This window comes from Cydia pomonella, chromosome 2 (genome assembly GCF_033807575.1).
Source record: "Cydia pomonella isolate Wapato2018A chromosome 2, ilCydPomo1, whole genome shotgun sequence".
Taxonomy (NCBI): Eukaryota; Metazoa; Arthropoda; class Insecta; order Lepidoptera; family Tortricidae; genus Cydia; species Cydia pomonella.
The window spans coordinates 24,575,888-24,598,639 of NC_084704.1; the positions used below are offsets into that span (position 1 = coordinate 24,575,888).

General features: G+C 35.6%; 1 long non-coding RNA gene across 2 annotated transcripts; it reads right to left on the reverse strand.

The window, feature by feature from the left end:
• Positions 1-1,743: 1,743 nt before the first annotated feature.
• On the reverse strand, positions 1,744-22,096 carry LOC133515601 (uncharacterized). 2 transcript variants are annotated; one of them, XR_009799051.1, is made up of 4 exons: positions 21,922-22,096; positions 20,177-20,298; positions 19,213-19,344; positions 1,744-2,287 (listed from the first exon to the last, which is right to left on the reverse strand). It is a non-coding gene; the product is annotated as an uncharacterized LOC133515601 (long non-coding RNA). The 2 variants fall into 2 exon arrangements; XR_009799050.1 differs by lacking the exon at positions 1,744-2,287 and having other exon boundaries at positions 18,501-19,344.
• Between the last annotated feature and the right edge of the window lie 656 nt (positions 22,097-22,752).

Below are 22,752 nucleotides of genomic sequence, written 5' to 3' on the forward strand. Positions count from 1 at the left end.
TTTATAAGTATAGATCATTTGTATTACAGTGCAGCATAGCGTCAGTCTATCGGTCTTGTCTATGCTTAAGTCATATCTATCTTCTTTGTCGTTGTATTCTTTGCAGAGCGTCGTGGTCAACTGCTGACATCAGGCGCAGATGTTGCTTGCCGTACGATTTCTCGCCATTTTCTATGCGTAAGTGTCATTCACGATGGCGCGCGAATTTGAAAAATCTAACCTTTAGTGCATGATGACAATACGAATCAAGGCACGAGTCCTCGTGAATGACACGATCTACACATATACGTTGTGCGGAAAATAAACGTGGGTAAGTATATACGGTTTTAAAAAACCTCATTATAATTAATTGGCTTCGCTTACACCCTGAAGAATGTAAGATATGTTGGTAGTCTTTGGTTTTTCCATATTACGTAATAATAGTATTTCTATGCAACCGTTGTTTAAGAGAGGTCAAAAAAGGCGAGTGGCGTGAGTAACAATTTGAGGTGAAGCCGAAAATTGTTAATAAAGACGCCACGAGTATTTTTTGACTCAGTTAAACAACGTTGCATACAATACTTTTTCGACGACCAAGCACTTACTTTGAAATAAAATTGTAAATTTAACAAATAAGTTTCATGTCATCTATCGTGATTTTGAAGGCAGCAAAGTTTTAGTGACTTGTTGGGCCATCACTGATATTTCTTCATGCTTAGACACTAAGTTTTCGTCTTCATCCATTTTAACTTGAAAGACACTGTTTTTAACTTAAGTTTTTATTCGACAACCACAATAACCACATTCAAGAAGTAACAAAGAATGGAGGGTACGGGCGGGAAAATGAATGAATGAAATAAAAAAAATTGTCTATGGTTCACTTATTTGTCAGAGATGACATTTAAAATAAGGTTGGCAACAATGTATTTCATACAATATTTTTAAGTGGTCATTACACGAAGTATCGAAAAGGGCCAAAAATATACTGCGTGTATGCAAAAATGCGTTTTTGGGGAATAGACTAAAGACTTGTCTTGACAACTATACGATAGGGTTTTAAAGATGAGTGCACGACCCTTTAAATGACAAATAAAAGTACGGGAGTAGAAAGAAAAATTATAAGTACCTACATTTTATTTCTTAACGATTTGCAACATTCCATTCCATTAATCTGCGGTGGCAGCATGGATTGCATTTTTATTGCCTGTCACTATGTCTGTCACATTCGCACTTACATAAGTACTAGTTAGTACGTGAAAGGCATGGTGACAGGCGATAAAAATGTGACCGTGTTCAGCCCGATCGTCACTGTATTCATTTTATACATCAGGTTCCAGGTCTGTACTGCTGTGTTATTCTTTTAAAGCAATCAAATTAAAAAAAATTGTTATTGAAAGAACTCGCAGTTGCTCTGTGCCCAGGAGACGCTTGAGCCGCGACGGTGGAAACTTTCACAGACCTAGCAGGAGGTAAACACATCATTTTATACACCGTGTTTTTGTCGAATTCCTTTAACTTGGGCATAAGTAACCACTTAAAACCTTGAGCCTTTACCTAACCAGGTACGTTAAAAAAAGGAAATAGCATGCAGTCCTTCTCAGTTAACTCTGCACCGACCTTGATGGAACCTTGTGTAACCACTGTAAACGACACATTTTTTAGAAATTTTACATTTATATTCAAATTTACGACACGCCAATGTCATGTTCAGTATTGATAGTCCGTGATACAAAGGTACATTTTTTCTTTCATTTTTTTAAGATCCATTAGTACGAAACCTATATAAACTAATATTTTTCTTTCCTTTTCAAAATAGGTAATTGAAGACAAATTTTGCATCAAACTAGACTTTTCATTTGAAGTGCGAGATATACAGCGAACTGCAAAATTGTATGGACACATTATGAATAGATTTTATTCATAAAGTGGCCATGCATTTTTACAGCTAACTGTACTTAGCAGAAAGGTGCAGATATTTGTAATGGTGTGTTAGACTTTACGAATTGTTTAATGCAAGTGTACACTTTCGGAAAATACTTGTCGGATAAAAACAGAGTAGTTTAATTTAAGCTTAGGAATATAGCCCTAACCTCCTGTATTTTGTCAAAACCTACGTAACTAAGCATGCTCATAAAACATGAAAATATCAACCTTATTGCTACTAGGTTCGTGAAAAATTTTGGCCTTTAACTACTGGAAAGAAAATGATTGCCTCATTGCGTCAGAGCGCCACAGCATGTGATGTATGTCGTCATTCTTCACTGCGGTTTGGCCAAATTTTCTTGATGTGACAACGGAAAACGTGTACCTGGAAATTTTTCTTAACGTCTACAATGAATTTACAGATGTGTAACATCAGTATGATGTCTATGTGAGATGTCCAAAAATGACGATATTTTATTTTATTAGATGACTTAGGCACTTAGCACACTGGATCCGATTGGCTCGTCGCTCCGTTGTTTGAGTGAGACAACGCTGTGCGCGAATTACACCGACATGCGACATCCAGATTGCACGTCGGAGCGACCCAGGAATTAGATGGACCCCGTGTGCTAAGCACCCTATAGGTAATTGTTCGAAATGGGGCAGTGAGTTTCTTTTAACATCTTATAATACGTATAGTATATTTTATATATTCGCTATAGTAACTTTCATACACTTTTAAACCACTTTAGGGGGAAAATTAACAACAATACGCTGAACTTAGTTTATTTTTGTTTATTAATTAAGCTTCGCAGGGCAAGGTTTTAGAATTCTTATAAACAAATATAAATTTCCCATACGAAGCCCATTTAAATTCATCCAGAAAATATTCTTATAAAAAAATAGTCTGTAAATCAAGGAGCATACAACGACAGAATACGTTTCCATCCCCTTTGTAACCTCTTGTAATATAGACATCAAAAATCGCTTAAATGTTTTATATTTTCTTTTTACTTACAACTATAATTAACGTTTAGTGTAGGGATTAATCAGATAGTCAGTTTATCACAACATACTCGTATAAAAATATATATACGTATAGATATAACCAACGCAGCATATAAATACAATAATACTGGCTGTGTGAAGGCTATGTGCGCATAGAGATAGCAATTTTCGATTTTTCCCGTGAAGTGGAGCGATTCCTCAAATGTTTGTTTAGGATTGGGTAATCGCGTCGCACGTCCTGCCGCGCCACTGGCTCTTATTGAATGATCTCGCGTCTTTGCCCTCGCTGAGTATTATGGGATTACCATATTTTCTCATTTATTTGTATGTGATGACTCTGGGGATAAACGGTCTTCGGGAAGCTTAATATTTTATCGAGAGAACAAATATAATAAATGATTATATCCCAATTTCGATTTGCTAGTCAGGATTAAATTTCAATAGAATCACCAATGAAGTGATAAAGTGTAAAAATAATTTGCTTTAATTATTTGGGGCGCGTTTCATTCTATATAAAATGAATTATATATCATTGACCGATATGACGATCAAGGGATATCATTTATAAGAATACATAAGAATGACATATTCTTATCTGGTGGGTATAATGCCCTCAGCACACGGAGCGTAAGCGTAAGAGACGCGAAGCGTATCGTAATACGTGCGTAGAACGAGAGCGCTACGAGCACGAACATTACGAACAAGTTCAAACAAGTCCGCACACGAAGCGTCGTCGTAGCATACCGTATGAGATTTCTATCGTCATAACAACAGGCGAAAAAAAAAACTGTCATAATCAAACAATAAAAAATCTTTTTCATCTGATGAGAAAATCGTCGATACATCGGCCGAAGACATCTGACGCTAGTGACGCCATGATTTCAACTATTGAGATTTACTCATAAAATATTACAATACGCTTACGCTCCGTGTGCTGAGGGCCTAATTCTCATGTGGTATAACAGGCATTTGATATAATATCTTTCAACCTAAAGCTAGGGTAGTATAAATAAATGTTCGATATGACATTCACTGGCTATTATGTATTATAGACATAATTATGTCGTATCACCCTCGTCCTGTCCAATGTTCTCAATTAAGAACACTTTTGTTTGAGTGGAACCTGCCCCTACAGTTAAAAAAAAAACTTCCAGAATCTGCCCAATGTGCGTCATTAATCACACATTCAAATTTGCCGCTTAGTGCTTGACCGTTTCGGACTTTTCTATTTATACTGGTCGTTTGTGATTGGTTGGAGTATTGGCTAATAGTTACATAAGGGCTCGCACTGAATTTGTTCGAACTCGCCGATCAGGGTCACGCCATGTGTGCAACGACGTAGGAGAGGTGAGTTTGATCCTTATTTATCTTGGTAATCATGTATGTTTTTTTATATTATTGTTATTGTTAGGTACTGCTAAATATTTTTGAAGCAATTGCATATTTAGGTTTTTCATGGGTACATATCGAAAAGTGTTCATAATTCATAATTAATTTATTTCATAGAATATGGTATATACAATTCTGGTGTCGTTGTGTTTTGGTTGTCGGTGTTCTTTGCTAACTTCACGATGCCTTGTATAGGGTCGGCTAAAACTTTCCTCTCTCCTACTATCCTGACTGAAAACCCTACTTAAAGCAAGAAATATTACTTTGCTAACCCGCGAGAAAATAACGTGTTAGTCAATCAGTGTTAGCCGTTATACTTACTTGCGTATTTTTACATGCAATTAATGTTCCCACCCTCCCACCGCACAAATAAATATAACAACCCACCACCAAAAGTTGCACTGGTTTCAGTTGCCGGGTGTCAGACCGTCAACATCTCCAGCATCTCCTGAGGATGTCTCGTAGAGAGGCGAAACACGTGTCGAGTTTTGTACATTTGGTGGTGGGTTGTTATATTTATTTGCGTATTTATTTGTGGGAACATTAATTGCATGTAAAAATACGCAAGTAAGTATAACGGGTTAGCACTGATTGACTAACACGTTATTTTCTCGCGGATTAACAAAGTAATATTTCTTGCTTTAATTAGCATGGATTTCCGCAAAGTAACGCCTGATTCTATTAATTATTTGCAAACCCTACACTCCAGTACTATCTACTGGGTGCTCCGGTGTCTCGAGCAGGCTGCGGGTGCCTACGGCGGGGTGGCAGGGGTTGTTGCGTAATGAGCCGGTGTGCGAGCGTACTTTGTTTGATTTTGCGTTTGAGGCTTAGCCGGTGTGATGTGACGCTGACATAATCCACCGACTCGATGCGGCTTAGGCTGAATCAGTAGAGTCATGCCAGCTTACAGTGCTATTTTGTATCAACATCGCCTCCCCCTTGTAGTCTCTCCTCCCTAGTCTTCGCTGCTGGATCTGCTGGTTGGAGTTACCCCAAGTATCAGTATCACTATCAGTACTTATCGAAAAGTGTTCTTGATTAATCACATTAGGCAGAACTTCATACAGTAATGTTATATTATTATTTAATGAACGACAGAAAGAAGTTATATTTTTCAATTCAGAGTATGTAAGTCGTAGTTGCTACGTCTATTACTTTGACATAATATATCCTACAGTCCAAATAGTTTGACGGAATTCAATGTATGAGGTATCGCAAAGTTTATTTTTAAACTCTGACTAAAAATAGGAGTGTTATATGCTTGATGCCAATGTCTACCTATCTGTCTGTCTGTGGCATCATAGCTCTCCAACGTCTGAATTGATTCAGCAGTTTAAAGAGCATAAGCTCTTCTGCGGTCTTCTGCGAGAAGCAGAAAGTTTGGTTTAATACTGTCATTGATCTCGAACTTCTTTATACATATAATAAAAATATATACTGGTTAATTTTATTTCAATGATTGATCAATTAATTTTAAATTCATTAAAATTTTGCCCACTGTTCTCAATAAATGCCAAAAAATGCAAGGCAATGTGATCAAAAAAGAACAAAAGATATGGACTCAATAACTTCGCAGTCCTATTAAAAACAAATCCCTTATATTCTAAAAAATAATTTAAAAATTTTGACTTGCCTTTACATGCACATTTTAACAAATACTTTGGGCAGGGACCACTAAAATATGTGTGCTTAATTGAGAACATTGGGCAGAATCTTAATGCAGGACGAGGTTAAGGAAGGCATATGTTAAGCAAATAGACACAGCCCCATGAAGAGGACTTGGGGGACTCGCTTAACAAAGAAGAGCAAGTACAGTCACGCTCCGTTGTTGTTGAGCTATTTAGGGCTCTAGCTAAATTGGATATTTCATAGCGTACGCATTCAACAACCAATTTAGCTAGGCTCCAAATGGTTCTACAATTACGGAGCGTGATCGTACAACCGCTACTTTAAGTAGGGTAGGTTCCTCTTTTCGTCATTCCTTTGCCCCTCATAGCGGAAAATAGATTCGCGGGGCTTCGTCGAGTTTTCACCAAGTCGTATTTGCTATGTAAAAACCTGTATTAGTAAGAAAAATATGCATAAACTGTATGATCTCCAAATTCCACTTATGCTCGTAAAGGTCATTTTAAGGCATGTACGAGTTTCTAATATAAATTCACGCATATAAATAAAATAAAAAACTGTCAAGAGCATGTCTGGCCATGCTCAGTGTAGGGTTCCGTAGTTACTCTTCCGTCACAATAAGCTAAACTGGAGCTTAAAGTATAGTAGATTCTTAACCAAAGGATGAAACGGTACCTTTCATCCCAGTTAAACAAATAGGCAAAGTTTTCATAATCAGTACCTAATTAAAGTAACAGACTTACGTGCAATTGGAGACTTTGCATGTCTAAAGATAAATATCCCATAGCAAAAAACATTTAGATTGGTATATACATAGATGAATCAAACACATATTTTAGCAAACTGCAGTAATTTTAAAATGATTTGGTTCATTAAAGCATGAAAAAGCAAAGTATAACAATATATAAACAATGCATTATGCATCGTACAATGAGTGCAATAGACGAATATGAATATAAAATTAGCGGGATTGCCTCTTACTAAATATTTAATTTTTACTTACTTTTTATAGTTGGTGCAATAATAGTACATTACGATACAAGTGCGAAAAATAGAAAATTCGAAACAAGTGGCGATAAATTAAAACACGAGTTGCGAATTACCTATTCGCACATGTATCGTACAACGTTTTACAGTACATATGGCCCTTTAAATGTTCGACACAGTAACGTAATATGAAAATTTTCGCACTAATGCGGTAAAGTAGCACCATATGTACTGTAAAGAATATTTACTTACTTTTTACTCTTTCGTTCTAACACTGCCAATAGTCAACGGCTTTAATCATACAGCCAATGAAACTGTTTTAGACAAATTCAATATTAAATAAAAATAGAATGAGTAAAATAAGCAAATTTTTATCTTTAATTCTAGCTTATTTACCTACATGAATAATGCCAAATAACTTTTACAACCCATTTAATGTCTTAATAACGTTTAACTGTGGATGTACCTACGTCTTTTTACTATGAAGGGGAAACTTTGCGATAACTCAAAAACAGCTAAACTGATCATGTTCGCTATAGTTTTCATTTAATACCTTTTTTAAGCTCTACTTCCACGATTTTTTTCATATTTTTTGGACCTATGGTTCAAAAGTTAGAGGGGGGGACGCATTTTTTTTCTTTCGGAGCGGAAATCTCCGAATATATTCACTTTATCAAAAAATGTTTGTTGAAGACCCCTATTGAAAGACCTTTCCAACGATACCCCACACTGTAGGGTTGAAGTAAAAAAAACAATCATCCCCACTTTACGCGTAGGGGAGGTACCCTAAAAAAATTAAATTTTTAGATTTTATTGTACGACTTTGTCGGCTTTATTGATTTATATGTCCATGCCAAATTTCATCTTTCTAGCACTAACACGACCACGGAGCAAAGCCGCGGACAGACAGACAGACAGACGGACATGGCGAAACTATAAGGGTTCCTAGTTGACTACGGAACCCTAAAAAGGGTATATTTTTCAGTAATTTACAAATGATGTGAGTACTTTTTGTTCAATCAAGTATTTTTCAATATTTGCACATCATTAATTAGTATAGTATCAAAGTAATCCCGACTCGTATCTATTTCTATATCAACCCTTTACAATCCTGCACCAAACTGTTTCTGTTTAGCCCAATGGTTACAGGTTGCCTCATGGCGATTAGTCCGCCTTTTGTTCTCTTTTTATAATTTTTTGCAATAAAGTTTAAATAAATAAATAAATATTAAATAATGTTTCTCATTGTTTGTCATTCATTCATCGTTAGTTCTATTAATTTGATTAATAAATCCGTTTACTGTTATAAAATTTGATTAATAAATCAATTTTTAGGGTTCCGTAGTCAACTAGGAACCCTTATAGTTTCGCCATGTCCGTCTGTCTGTCTGTCTGTCTGTCCGAGGCTTTGCTCCGTGGTCGTTAGTGCTAGAAAGCTGAAATTCGGCATGGATATATAAATCAATAAAGCCGACACAGTCGTACAATAAAATCTAAAAAAATTATTTTTTTGAGGGTACCTCCCCTACACATAAAGTGGGAGTGAATTTTTTTTTCTTCAACCCTACAGTGTGGGGTATCGTTGGAAAGGTCTTTCAAAACTAATAGGGGTCTTCAACAAACATTTTTTGATAAAGTGTATATATTCGGAGATAATCGCTCCGAAAGAAAAAAAAAATGTGTCCCCCCCCTCTAACTTTTGAACCATAGGTCCAAAAAATATGAAAAAAATCGTAAAGTCGTATGTATGTAAAATCGTGGAAGTAGATCTTAAGAAACACATTAAATGAAAACTATAGCGGACATGATCAGTTTACCTGTTTTTGAGTTATCGCAAAAAGTTTCCCTTTCATAGTAAAAAGACTTTAATTAGGTACTGATTATGAAAATTTGCCTATTTGTTTAACTCGCGTGAAAGGTACCATTTCATCCCTTGGTTAACAATTTACTATACTTTAAGCTCCAGTTTAGCTTATTGTGACGGAAGAGTAACTACGGAACCCTACACTGAGCGTGGCCCGACATGCTCTTGGCCGGTTTTTGTTTTCTATTCATGCAAGTGTCTTATAAAACGTCGTATTAAACGCGTTGGTCATTACACACATCGGCTTTCTTATTGGGCGCTCGCTTCCAGCTCGCGCGCACAATATCGCATTGTGTGTAATGACCAACGTTTATAGCACACTTGTATCATAATGTACTACTATTTATGCTTTTATTTAGTAAATAGACGTGGACCACATATACTCTACAATATGTGATCTTTACTAGAAAAAACCTCTTAGTTTCTTAAGAAATAAAAGTCTCTTTCTCATTTAAAGTCTCTTATTTATTTTACGACACAAATACAGTGCTTTTGAGACACGGGGTGAAGCAAATTGAATTATACTATCGGAAATTGATTCAAAGCACGAGAAAACGTGATCTCGAAATTGTGTTCCCAGGTTATGGCATAATATGAGATAAAAGCCGCTATTTTTAGCTTGAGATAGAAATAAGTCAAGAATATTCAACTGACAAACACAGTCTAAAGATTTTAAGACGGATTATATCGAGTAATATAACTTTGTATGTGCACTTGTATTGCATGCATATTGTACGTATTGATTTTGCTTAGTTTGGGGCCAGGTAGATCATACACAGACCTAACCAATATTTATTTATTATATATTTGACTGGAAAAATTCGAGCTTCAATCTCGGTGCTCAACGTTTGTCTTAGTCTGGAAAATTACTTAAAGCATTACCTAGAGGACTGTAAGAGAGCCATGGAGTGCAGTATTTTTGTTGTCATATTTACCCACCGATCGAATCAGAAACTCCGTACCTGCGCCGATGGCGAGACCCAAGCGATCAGTTGGAAGTGCGATTACTGCGAGTTGTCAACGCACCGCTTAGCTTGTGCCGAAGGGAGGCGATGCTGTTCCAAAGCCCTATAAGTGTGTGTTACAGTATCATAATTATGATGTATCATACAAATAATACTGAGCGGGTAGGGTTAAAGCGTTCCCGATCTAGTGCCAATTTTTTTTTCCTTTACTGCTTGAACTGTATGAAAAGGAAGTAATTACAAAGTTCCACTGTAGCAGCACCGAAATTATTGCTTTGAAAATGTATGCAGTGGACGTTTAGAAACTCGCCAAATTTGTGGACAGCGCACTGTGGGCTGAAATTCGGCTCTCATTGACATAGAAACCAAAGTTCTTATTTTCAATTTTTTTTTTAACTGAAGTCATTTGTTATAGTAAATAACTTTTGCATTTGGGACAATTTGGCATTAAGAGAATCAAGTTATGATTAAAAACAAATGTATGTAGCAGGAACAAAAAATCAATTTCTTTCAAAATCCGCAAAACAAACCGTAATATCCTCGCAGATACTTCATAATTATTTCAGTAACGGGTGCGAATTAAAAAAATCGTTTAACGATCCTATGAAAAACACACAAAAACCAACGTTGTAATTTTATGATTTATTGATTGAAATGGGTTTATTAAACGAGTATATTGTCAGGCTAACTTATGATTTTTAAAAGATTTAACATGAAAATTAACAAGATATGTTTTTTTTTTTAATAAAAAATGTGTGGAGGGTTAAAAAGTTCAAGATATCTCGAGAACCGCATATGTAATATCCTCGCAGATGGTTATACAACGAATTAATTGTGATCTTTGGAATACTATTTAATAATATAACCAGTGGTTTTGTTAAAAAAGAAAGAAAATAAACATAACTCCAAATTATTTATACCAAATCGTTACCCATTTCAATCAAAGAATCTTAAAATTACAACTTTGGTTTTTGTGTCTTTTCCATAGATAAGAAACTAGATAAGAAACATTAAACGATTAAAAAAAACCGCACCCGTTACATAAATATGAAGAATGCCAAAATATCTAAAATAAATCGTGGTATTACGACCTGCGAGGATATTACGGTATTTTTTGCAGTTCTTGAATTATTTTGTTTTTTTTTGTTCCTGGTCCATACATTTTTTTTTTAAATAAAAATCATGACTTTTTCATGCGAAATCGATTTAAACTCATAGTTTAGCATAAAAATGGTGGGTAAGGGCAAGACCCATTTCAATAAAAAAAAAACTTTAAAATATTAATTTAGGTTTTTACTACTTTTCCAAACAAACAACGATTTAAAAAAAAAAACGCACCCTCGATGCCAAAAAATCACAAATAATTTGTAGTATAACCATTTGCGAGGATATTACGGTTTGTTCTGCGGTTTTTGAAAGAAATTGTTTTTTTGTTCCTGCTCCATATATTTTTTTCGAAATAGAATCATAACTCGACACTCTTAATGCTAAAAAAAAATAAATTAAGAACTTTGGTTTCTATGTCAATGAGCGCCGAATTTCAGCCCACAGTGCGGCACCATTTTTGTCAATATCCTAGCTATTTTTGTTTCCTATATTTAATTATCCAAGACTATTTCATGGAAGGAATTGGTAAATTGTATAGTTGATAAAAATATTGACCAAACTTATTAAAATATCACGTTCCGTTAATGTCCAATTTACTTTCATTAGAACGAAGTAGAACGTGTATTGTCGTGGTGTTTGTTTTCGGCGGCAATAGCGTGAAATTTCACATTGCTAATTAGAAAAGCGTAAAAAAGAACAATCTAATTTATATGTATGTCGAGCAGGAAGAATGAGGCAGGTCATTAGACAATGAATAAAATGGCGAGAGCCTCGGCCACGCGTTGTTTGCCTACCTTGTAACTAATTGAATTAGAGTCACAGTTCTGTGCAAATTACTCGGGCAGTTTAAATTAACTTGTTAGGGGCGAGCTCGACTTTGGCCCTAAACTTCCCTAATTTTGTGAGCGCAACATCAAACTGTACTTCGCTCATATTACACTGTTTTGGTCCCACGTGAATTTTCTACACTAATTAGTTTCTGTGATGTTTACTTAACCCCGCCGGGGCAAGTTGGACGTGACAACGAACTTACCTAATTCAACACCGTGAATAAATATTTATAAAAATCAAATTATGTGTACCTATTCTCCTATTCAGAATTTACGAGTAGAAAGGATAAATTGGCAGTTGTTTTACTTTTTATGACTCAATATTACTTTTATTTATTAACGTGGCACTATGCTTTCGAAATCATTAAATATTTTAAAGAAACATTCCCGAATAAATAAATAAAAAATTAAATTTCTGTTTATGATTATTATACTAAGTTATTATCCGTAGCGCCTTATATCCAAATATTATAAGTAGGTAGGTAGGATTATAACATTATCCAAACGAGTGTTTTATTTTCATTTATTTGAGGCTTCTTACAAATATGTACATTGTAACAATATTGAATATTATTAGAATAGTTGGAATAATCATCACCATCATATCAAACAAAACCTGGCGCTGGTGAAGACTTTCATCGAAGAGACTTGTTTGTCATGTCTCTTCAATGTATGCAACAATTGCATCTTAGGCAGCATCGTGTAAAATCAATTATGGGGCTTATGTCGGCATCCGGCTTCCATGTAGCGATCGCTGGCGAGCCAACTCAGGATTAAAGGCTTAACATAACCTACTTATACATCTCACAGCTCGACAAAACAAACTTCATTGCAAAACAACAAAAAGTACACCCATCTGATAAAATGCACTCGTTTGGTTTAGAATAAATTACTTTGGTCTGAAATTGATTTTGGCTAGGAGTATTATGCTTGTGGGGCCATGACTGCGCTCCCGCCAAGTCGAACAAAAACAAACAAAGGCACATCCTTCTCTCGAAGCCTGAACCCTGCAATTTTGTTATGGATGTAAGCAGGACTTGATACAACTTAGGATTATCCCGACAAGGCTAATAATGTGACTAGATTTGGTTAATGGTCTCAATCGATACTTTTATAGTGATGATCAAATTACTTTATGGGACCAATGGTCGGCTTACTAATTCCGGCCGGACTGGGCGGACTTTCGGGCTATAGGAATCTGGTATAGCTAGGCTAGATTAAGAATTATTGCAATTGGCTACTTGACAATTTTTTGTAAATCATTTCAATCGATCTTGATTTTCCTGAGGATCAAATCTCTATATAGGACTCATGGCATTTAAGCAACACAAAGGTCAGAAATAAGAGTAAAAGTCTGACGCTCGCACGTGACGATTGAAATGCTAGCAAAATGATATTGTAATGCGACGTCACATTACAATTTATGGAATGGAATATATTCCTAAATGTATGGAAGATCAAGAGAATTGGTATTTTGACCCTGAAATATTGCGTTTATGTATATTCATACAATTTATTTTTCAATAAAATGTAAATAAGTAATCGAATGGTACACCATTTTCTTTTTGCATTTTGAAAGTAATTTTTTTTTATGTTTTGGAGCCATGCATTTTTTTTTAAATCTTAATATGTCTTTTTAAATTCCACTTTTTTATAATTATTTTTTTATTAATTATTAATCATTTATTTCAAATAACAGGGAATCATAATACATGGTTAGTAACATAATAGCTCATTATCTTATTATCTACGTTAGTATTCTTATATCTAATGTTTTTATATTACTATGGCTATGTACACAAATAAATAAATACTCCATTGCAACAGTGCGCACATCACCCCACTAATTGAGCATTGTTAGAGATGTGCACACTGCAGCAATGTCGGATATAAGGACAATCAATCCTATCCGCTATCATGGCCAGGATGCTGTTGCGGCTATCCCGCACCCGCCGCACCAGGGACGCGCATTTCTTTCTAATTGTTGCATAAAAGCAGTCAACTCTCGCTTCCGCAAACATCCCTCATGCGCTGCAGAAGCGGGGCAGCCGCATCAACACCCTGAACGCATTATTATATTGTACGCGTGGGGCGGTGTAAGTTTTTCGAGTGTAGTTTACCCACAGGCTGCTCGTGTAAAAAGATGTGCAATAAGCTTTAAAAAGCGTTTTTTTAACTTCGTTGGAACAACGAGCAAACCTGCGGGCCAACATATTGGCTCTCACCGACAACGCCCTACGCTCCCTTTCTAGATCACTATCGTCTTTAAGACTTGGAGTAAGTATATGCCCCAAATACTTAAATTGCTGCACTCTGTTTAGTGGAGAACCATACAATTTAATCTCCGGTACACTACTAGGCGCTTTATTTCCCCCGCTAAAACCATGTATTCGGATTTATTTACATTATATAACAACCCATGATTATTGGCATACTTTTCACAGGTACTCAGCAATTTCCTTAACCCACACACCGAGGGGCTCAGCAGGACTATGTCGTCCGCGTAGCTTATATTATTGACGGCTATGTCGTCCACATGACAGCCAACATATATTATAATAGATGGCTTATTTTCTATCCATTTATCTAGATTTTGTTACAATATTCAACATTTGTCAAGTACCCAATTCTAAATTTTCAATGTCAATAACTATTAACTGTATTCTAACGTACAACATAAACTTCAAGTTTTGAATTCAATATGGGGTTATGCATATGTTACGTCTGTTAAGCTAACAAGCTATTTATAAAGCTGTAAATCAATGTAGTTGTAAGCTGTTAATCATTTTGTCACTGTATTAAATATTCAGTATATTTATTGCATCATGTTCTTTATAAGGTGTTAAAAATTACATTTCTGGATCAGACATGTACCCTGTTAGGGCATAGCAAATTTTATTACTAATATCTTATATCTAATAGTTTATACAATTCAACTCTCGAATACAAATTTTATACAATAAAAAATACATTTTACACATAATTATCACTTTAAAATTTGTTCTGTTCGTTATTTATAATTTTATGTTTGTTAGAAAAAGGCAAAACTTAAGAGAGATTGCTAAGAATTATTAATAATGGGGCTACGTCTAGCCTATAAATCAAATGAAAACCTAAACCTACCGCAATTTCAGTCTCATTTTCTACATTTCCCATCCATATTTTCAGTGAAATTGTAATCCTATATAGTTCTGTTTGAAAGCCAATCATTTTAAGAGCTAATATTTCTATTAAGCTAACCCAATAAATTGAAAGTGATCGAAGTACAAACTTGGTAATTTAATGATCCTCCTCTCGGCTTTCCAAAACAGCTTTAATTAAGTTAGCGTTCAAAATAGCTTTAATCCTAAGCCCGAAGGACTTTAGCGTGGCTTACTATTTAGTCAATAAAATAGGTCAAGAACAAAGTCGAGCATGGATAAAGCCTTACAGCCAATTGAATTTATTATTATTTCGCACACGTTCTGGACATAGCATCGCCTTGACCAAGGCCGTGAGGGGGCGGGAGGTGTCAGAGGGCCTACCGCGAACCACGTTCAACGTGTTGCCTCTCTGTCGCACTTGTAAATTCGTACGTAAGTGTGACAGGGAGACAACCCGTCGAACGTGGTTCGCGGTAGGCCCTCTGGTCACACTCCCCCTCTTTATCTGTGTCTGTGTCTATAAAACGTTTTTTACAGTATTGACTATTCAATACTGTAAAAAACGTTTTATAGATACACCTCCTGGTGGTCCTATGACCACCTTTAAAATTAGCACTAGCAATTAGCTTTAAACTAACCCAATTGCCCCTCAACCCACTGCTTCTTTGAACTTCTTAGTTCAACGCGGTAGTTCGGTATATGAGATGACATTGAAGTAGGTGACCAATAAACAGGATAATTCTGATTGAAATCAAATGACCCTTTCTATGAAGCCGCTGGTCCCGGGTTCAAATTCCGGTAACGGTATTTATTTGCTTGATGAAAAAAGATATTTGTTCCGGAGTCATGGGTGTTTTATAACTAAGTATGTATCACTTCGCCTAGTACATAGTACAAGCATGCTTATATAGTTTAGGGCTAGGGAGATCTTGTTTTCCCAAAATATTTATTATTGATATTTATAAAGTCGGGTTTGTTGCAACGGTCGAGAACGGCTGTATAAAAACCATAACGATCCTACTCCGCCACTTCCGTTCGTATTTTTTTAAATAAATAAAGATTATAAGACAATTTTACTGTTCTATCTGGTTCCACTGTAAGCTTAATACGGCTTGTGTTATGGGTACTAGACGAAGATATACTTATATAACATATACTTATAGATTAACACTTATATACTTACATAGAAAACATCCATAACTCAGGAACGGGAAAGTGTGTGATAAGTGAATATGTGTGCACAAGTAAATGCCGTTACTGGGATTTGAACCCTGGTCCTCCTGCTTGGTAGGCATAGGTAGGTTATTTGTGTTCGGCAATTTACTTATATAGATTCTGGAACGTTAAAAAAATCAACATTGATCCTCGTGTGAACACTGTGAACCTTCTTGGTAAAGAAGAAAAAATATTTAGCTAAATGTATATTTTTCGCTTGCCCCACCGGGCTTCGCTAATACGGGTATGCAGTATGTAGTGACTTATACACTTGACATAAGGTACTTTTTGATATTAAAAAACGATATATGTTCATCTTACCCCATGAAATTTTGTTCGCTGAAGACGGAATCGTGTTAAAATTACCAAGGAAAGAAAAACAGCCTTATTCATGTTTAACTGGAGGTCCCGGCGAACTTCGTACAATTAGTCAATGAATGTCATAATTTTCAAAATCCGCATTCCCTACAATCTAAGAAACGATAACGATTTTACGAAAAATTATATGTCAGCCATCTTGGATAAAATATGATTCGAAATCTGTACCCCCGAGAACCTAGAAACCGACAGCTTTACTGATGTTTACGTAAAAGTCCAATTCCGTAGCCACCTGGAAGGGAAAGCTGCGCTGGCATCCAAAAAACTCGGCGTGGTAAATAAAGTTAGGCGATAGTTTACTCCGGGGCAAAGACTGCTACTATATAAATCGCAAGTCAGACCCCATACGGAGTACCTTCTGCTGTCACCTTTGGGCAGGAGCACCTGGATGCCAGCTTCGGACTCAGTCCAAAGGTCCGCTGTACTCATAGTCGACGATCCCAAACTAACAAGCAGCATTGAACCTTTTAGTCTAAGGATAAACTTTGCCTCCTTGTGTGTGTTCCACCGCTTATACAATGCTCTGAAGAACTATTTGACATAATTCCAACGGCCGCTTTCTATCACCGCACCGCTCGCCGTCGGCAGGGTATTCATCCTCACATCCTAGAACTTAAATGATCGCGCACTGTGCGGTTTAATATGAATTTCCTCCCGCGAACGCTCCGGCTGTGAAATGAGCTCCATGCCGAGGTTTTCCCGAGGGGCTGCAGAGAAGTGTATAGGTTTTTCAAGGGTCGGCCACGCGTTCATCTCGGGTGTTGTAGGCGTGCACTGAGCGCCCACAGACACGACGACACTAACCAACGGGTCACAACTAAATGGCAGTTGGAACATTGTTGCATACGTTTAAAATATTATCCGTTATTCGGAATACTTTTTGTCTTATCCCTGTTTTCAACTTACCCAACGTGCCATATAATCTTATGATGACGATTATTTTCACGCTTGTTTGACAAAAAAAATCTAAAATAAACGTGTCGAACAATGTAGTTTTAAATGGTCTCGTAATGTCAAAAAGCCTGTACAGTCACCATCAGATATATTGGAGCGGCCAAGGTGGTCTCAAATATGTCAGGCGTAAAAGTGCTTGTTCAGATATTTGTGAACACCTTGGTCGTTTACCCACCCATTAAATTAATATACATAATAAACGCAATATTTCATCTTGCACAAGTAACTTAATTGGCTTCCAATATTAAAAACATACATACTGCAAGATACATTTGTATTTAAAAATACGACAAGTAGATCACAGGCATAATAAAATATTAACTAGTTACACGTGCTCCAAAAAATGAGAAATTGCGTTTATTATGCGTATTGTTATCATCATAAACAATCAACGATAGGCATTGACGTGCCTCGACACGAAGGCGTTTTATTAAATTAAGTTTATCGGTGTAAACAGCTGTTAGCAGAACGCTGTTCGTTGACGTCCATACAAAACGTTCACGGCCGTTTCAAATTAGGAAGTTCTAAGAACTTTACGATGTTTCAGAGGAAAACATGAAACTCGGGCCAACACCCGCCTAATTAGTGAAGTTTATAAATTTGTTACCCATTTGGTATGCGTACTTCAAAAACATTCTTTAACGATTTTTTTAATATCCACCTAATTCTTAAAAGCTTTCATATTTTTCTACGTATAATTATTATGATTCTAAAATATAGTATAGGAAGGCATCATTTGGACTTTGCTTTATTTCTCAACGGGACGGGACGACATCGAGGCCGTGGCTGGCGTAGTCTGGACGAGAATTGCCGCGGACAAAAATACATGGCACACGATGGTAGAGGCCTATTTCCACAAATAGACATCACAATAAATATTTAAGAAAGAAATAAAAACAATAATTAGTAACATAACTTATCAAATTAAATTATAAGAATTCATGAAATAATAATTTAAAAACAAAATTCAGTATTTATCTTTAAATAAATAAATAAAGTAAATTTGAACTGCCAAATTATGAAACATTATTACCACAATCTATTAACAAAAATCATTGCATGTTTTGTAAACTAATGTTATATTTTTTAGAATGAATGGCTGTACTTCTACACATTTCTTGAAAATTCACAAGATAAAAAGTCACTTTTCTTAACAAAATTTTAATTAAATATATCTGTGTATTTATTTAACATGAAAAACATGTTACCTAACAATGTTTGTGACACTAACACATTTAAAACAAAACCTTATTCAAATTCAATACAGCTTTTTGATCAACCCAATATTCAACATAACTTTTTCGAACAGTTTATATTAAATACAGCACCTTGAACGTCGTGCATAAAAAACGGTTTCAGAATCGGAAAAAAGTTTATTCTTTTTATTACGTTCCGGATTACCCAGTGAGTATACTACGCGACTCGGCGAATAGACCCACGTGACACTAAACATACTGAATTTACGGACGCACGGAGGGCGTTATTCGAGCCGCGTTCGGATTTGGCAAATGACAGACAAATTGGCGGGCTCCGAACGTGATGTATGCCGGCGACACTCCGCACAGTTGGTTAGAAGCGCACCAAACTCGTAAAGTTTGCCTTTGGCAACACCTGCCTGGTTAAGAGTTCAACTTAAGCCAGTGGCCCTTTACGTTCTAACGACTTATACTCTCGACTTGGATAGTTACGTGGAAAGTTAGGTAATTGTCTTATGCTGAAGTTTTACTACGGCACCGTAGAAAAACAACATTTCTTAGTACCTATATCAAAAAGAACGAGGACATCATATTAATTTTTTTAAGTGGTATTAGTACTGAATCATGTTTTTACAATGACCTTACCAGGATTCCAAGCCGGGACGTCCTGCTGTGTAGGCAGTACAGGCAGTTCTTACTAGGTAGGGTCACTATCGACTTCATAAGCTAGGAGTAGGCCATAATCATATGCACAATGCCCATTCAAATCATCTTGACCTGTAATATATAATATTTCCTCTATTCATATTCTGCCAGAATACTCAGCGTAGCAAGTCAGTGGTTTGTGGGCACCTCGTTTACCTTAATACTAACTTGAGTAAAAAGGGCTGTATAAGATTATTATTTCCATGAGAATTGTACCATTTTAAATAAATAAATCAATATTATAGGGCATTCTTACACAAATTGATGTCGGGTAACGTAGCACGATGTCGCTGGCGACACATTACGTAAATAAAATATTTGTCGCCTAGTCTATCTCTGGCTTTTCGAGACGCTTATATATATGTAAGAAAAAATTAAAGATAGCACCTGCCTACAGAAGAATGGAAATTCATTTAGGATCTATCAAATACACTGTTATATGGTTTGTAATCAATTTACATATATAGTTACTGACATTAAACGTTAAAATCGCAAAAGTAATTTCTACTAAAACAGCATTATATGATTCATTGCCATCCCTTTTACCGCAAATAATAAATGGAATAATTTGCGTTATTTAGAAGGCGGAGAATGGCCCAAAAAGAGGCGTCGAGCCACAATAATCAAAGTAAGTGCGCATTATCCCAGAGTTTCCTAATAATACAAATGCACTCATCCATCAAAACATCACGATGCCGAGTTCTGGTGCAAGAGCAGCTTTTTACCAGCTTCAAATTATCTTGAGTGGTTTCAACTGGTGACAATTTTATTTGATGAGCCATATCTCTTTATAAACGACATTAACGTAAGCATTAAGCGTAATTTTGCGTGTTTAAATAGTCTTTACATACAACAATTTTAGTGTCAATGTAAACCAGAGCAGAACTTCTCATTTATAAGTTACCTGAGTATTGAAGTTACCAAATTTAAATTGATGTCATGCTAAAAACTCGATTCAACAATTCCTTTAAGCGAAAATCGTATTTAAAATGATAACCAGCAACTACTAATTTCCCACATTCAAATCTGGAACAAAAAATAAGGTAAAATGATTCGGCTTCAAACTTTCCAGTTCATAGGACCCTCGCCATTGTATGATTAATAGACTACCGAATGTTTAAAAAGCCGCTTTCACTTCCGAAGTGATTTATCATGCCTCTATAAGTAGGAGCCTATTTGTGAAATAAAACAGGAAGGTATTGGAAGTCTGTAGGCGATCAATAACTGTCGAACCAAAAAAATTCAATTAAACGCTTTCGGAATTCCTTTTACTGGGAAACGTTTTGTAGGGTAATTGAAAGTATGTGGAAATAAATTCATGTGATTAATTTGTAAATTCCAAGGAAACTCTTGACCGACCATGAGTTAACAAAAAATAGGGTTTTAACCCTTTACATTATTAATTCGACACGATTAAATTAAATTTGATTCGATAAATGTCTGCATTCTGCAATCAATGTAACAAATACTTATTTAATTTATATTTAATCCATTTATCAAAATAAATATTCATTCTGACGTATTATTTAATAAAATACACAAGGTTAAGGTTTGCTGAATATTGTACATAAATAAAAAATTAAGGTGATCCTCAATTTTTTATTTAATACTTAAAATTAATTTTACTTATCCACTCATCCGATGAACGAGAGAACGTCATCGGTTGTTTCCTCCAGAGTTTTTGAATCAAGAGATTGTTTTTTCAACACGAATTAATCCCAACAAAAACATTTTCATGTAAAATGTAGCCAAGACGAGACCATATGGCTCGCACTGTCAAAAAGTTATCAGATCTCTTGTAAGAAGCCCTATCTTCACAAACTCTACACCTTAGTCAACATATATGGCTTGGCCGTTTCGCTACCAGGTGAAAACTGTATTCACAATTCATTATTTTCTATTATACAATACTTCTTGTAGTACCGAGACCCGAGTACCCTTGCGCTTCGCTTTGCTCGTCTTGGCGGGGCACTACCGTGCTCCCAGATATCAACAATATATACAATATGTGTAACATGGCAAACTTGCATAGTGCAGCCACCGCGTGCACTAACTGTTTAAATAAATAATTTGGCCAAGCCGCAGTCACGATTGCGGTGATGAGTGTTCCGTATATACTTATAGGTAGCCGTATGTAGAAGCTATAAGGCTTCTTTCAATGCTGAAAAGGTTTTGAGCAGGTTTAAAATGATAGTGGACGATCGCTTCTCCACACAAATGTAGTCCCCATTTTCTTCCCTGTATGTTGACATTATGGATGACACTTTTACACAATTTATTGTATATTAATCATAACCATGACATTTTTCTATATTTGAAAAAAAAAAGATAGTTTTTTTAGCGATACAGCGAGTTACAATTTTCTTATTGATTTCTTTGTAATTTTACATGTAAAATGGGATGTTATTGGATATTAAAAAAAAATAACAAAGGGGCATAGCTTTAATTAATATACTTTCAATTGCGTAAAAATATTTTCTTTCATGTTAATATCCAAAGAGGAAAATGGTGACTACGTTTGAATGGAGAAGCGATCACGTGACCTCATTACCTTTCCTCTTAAGATAAGCAGGCTAATGTACGCTATACAACAATGCAAGGTTTATTATACTACTATATATATAAATCTTCAAACTAAGGGATACCAACCAATACAACCAATGTTGCTTTGAGCTTTGTAGCCTGGTTGCCAGATTGTTCACCCTCATTCACACCACCAACTCACATTGATAAAGATCGTTATTGGCGGTACATTTGGTTTATGAAAGCAAAAATATACGTATAGTCTCCCTTTACATTTTTATTTATTTGTTACAAAGCACCAAAATACCATAGAAATAGGATAGTATAGAACGACTGTCAAACTTGGAAAGTGTGACCAAAAATGAAATTCAAGTGTGTGCGTAAATTGTCTATGTGCGAACAAAAATAGTGATGTCATGTTACAACATATTAATAATCTATCGATGTTTAACTGCTTTATCGACTACTTTTTCAAATGTGTTTGAAAAAGTTGAAAATGATAAAGTTGAAGTTGTTTGAAAATGTGTTCGCAAAGAGTTGACTTACCAAAGAAAATTTGAATTTCGCGCCTTTTCCTGCTGACAACTTGGGTTGGATGTGTATACGCTGTCTTGTGTTTCCTTGTATTGGCGGCAAAGCCGTGGAAATGTGGTTAAAATGTAAGTACTGTGTTGGGAAGTGAAGTTTAAATTTATCACTAAACATGTACACGTTCAAAAAAGGTATTATAACAATCGTTATTATTTTAAGTCGGTTATAAAGGTAATATCTTAATGATGTCTTGTGAACAACTAATTCCATACCTACTAATATACCGACAAGTTATCGATACAGTCATATGAACATTTTGTCAAGCCCTAGCGTAAAGTAACAGTTTAGGTTTTTACACAAAATATTCTAAATTATTGACTAATATGATGAAATATTAACACACAATTGAAGAAAAACTTATAATGA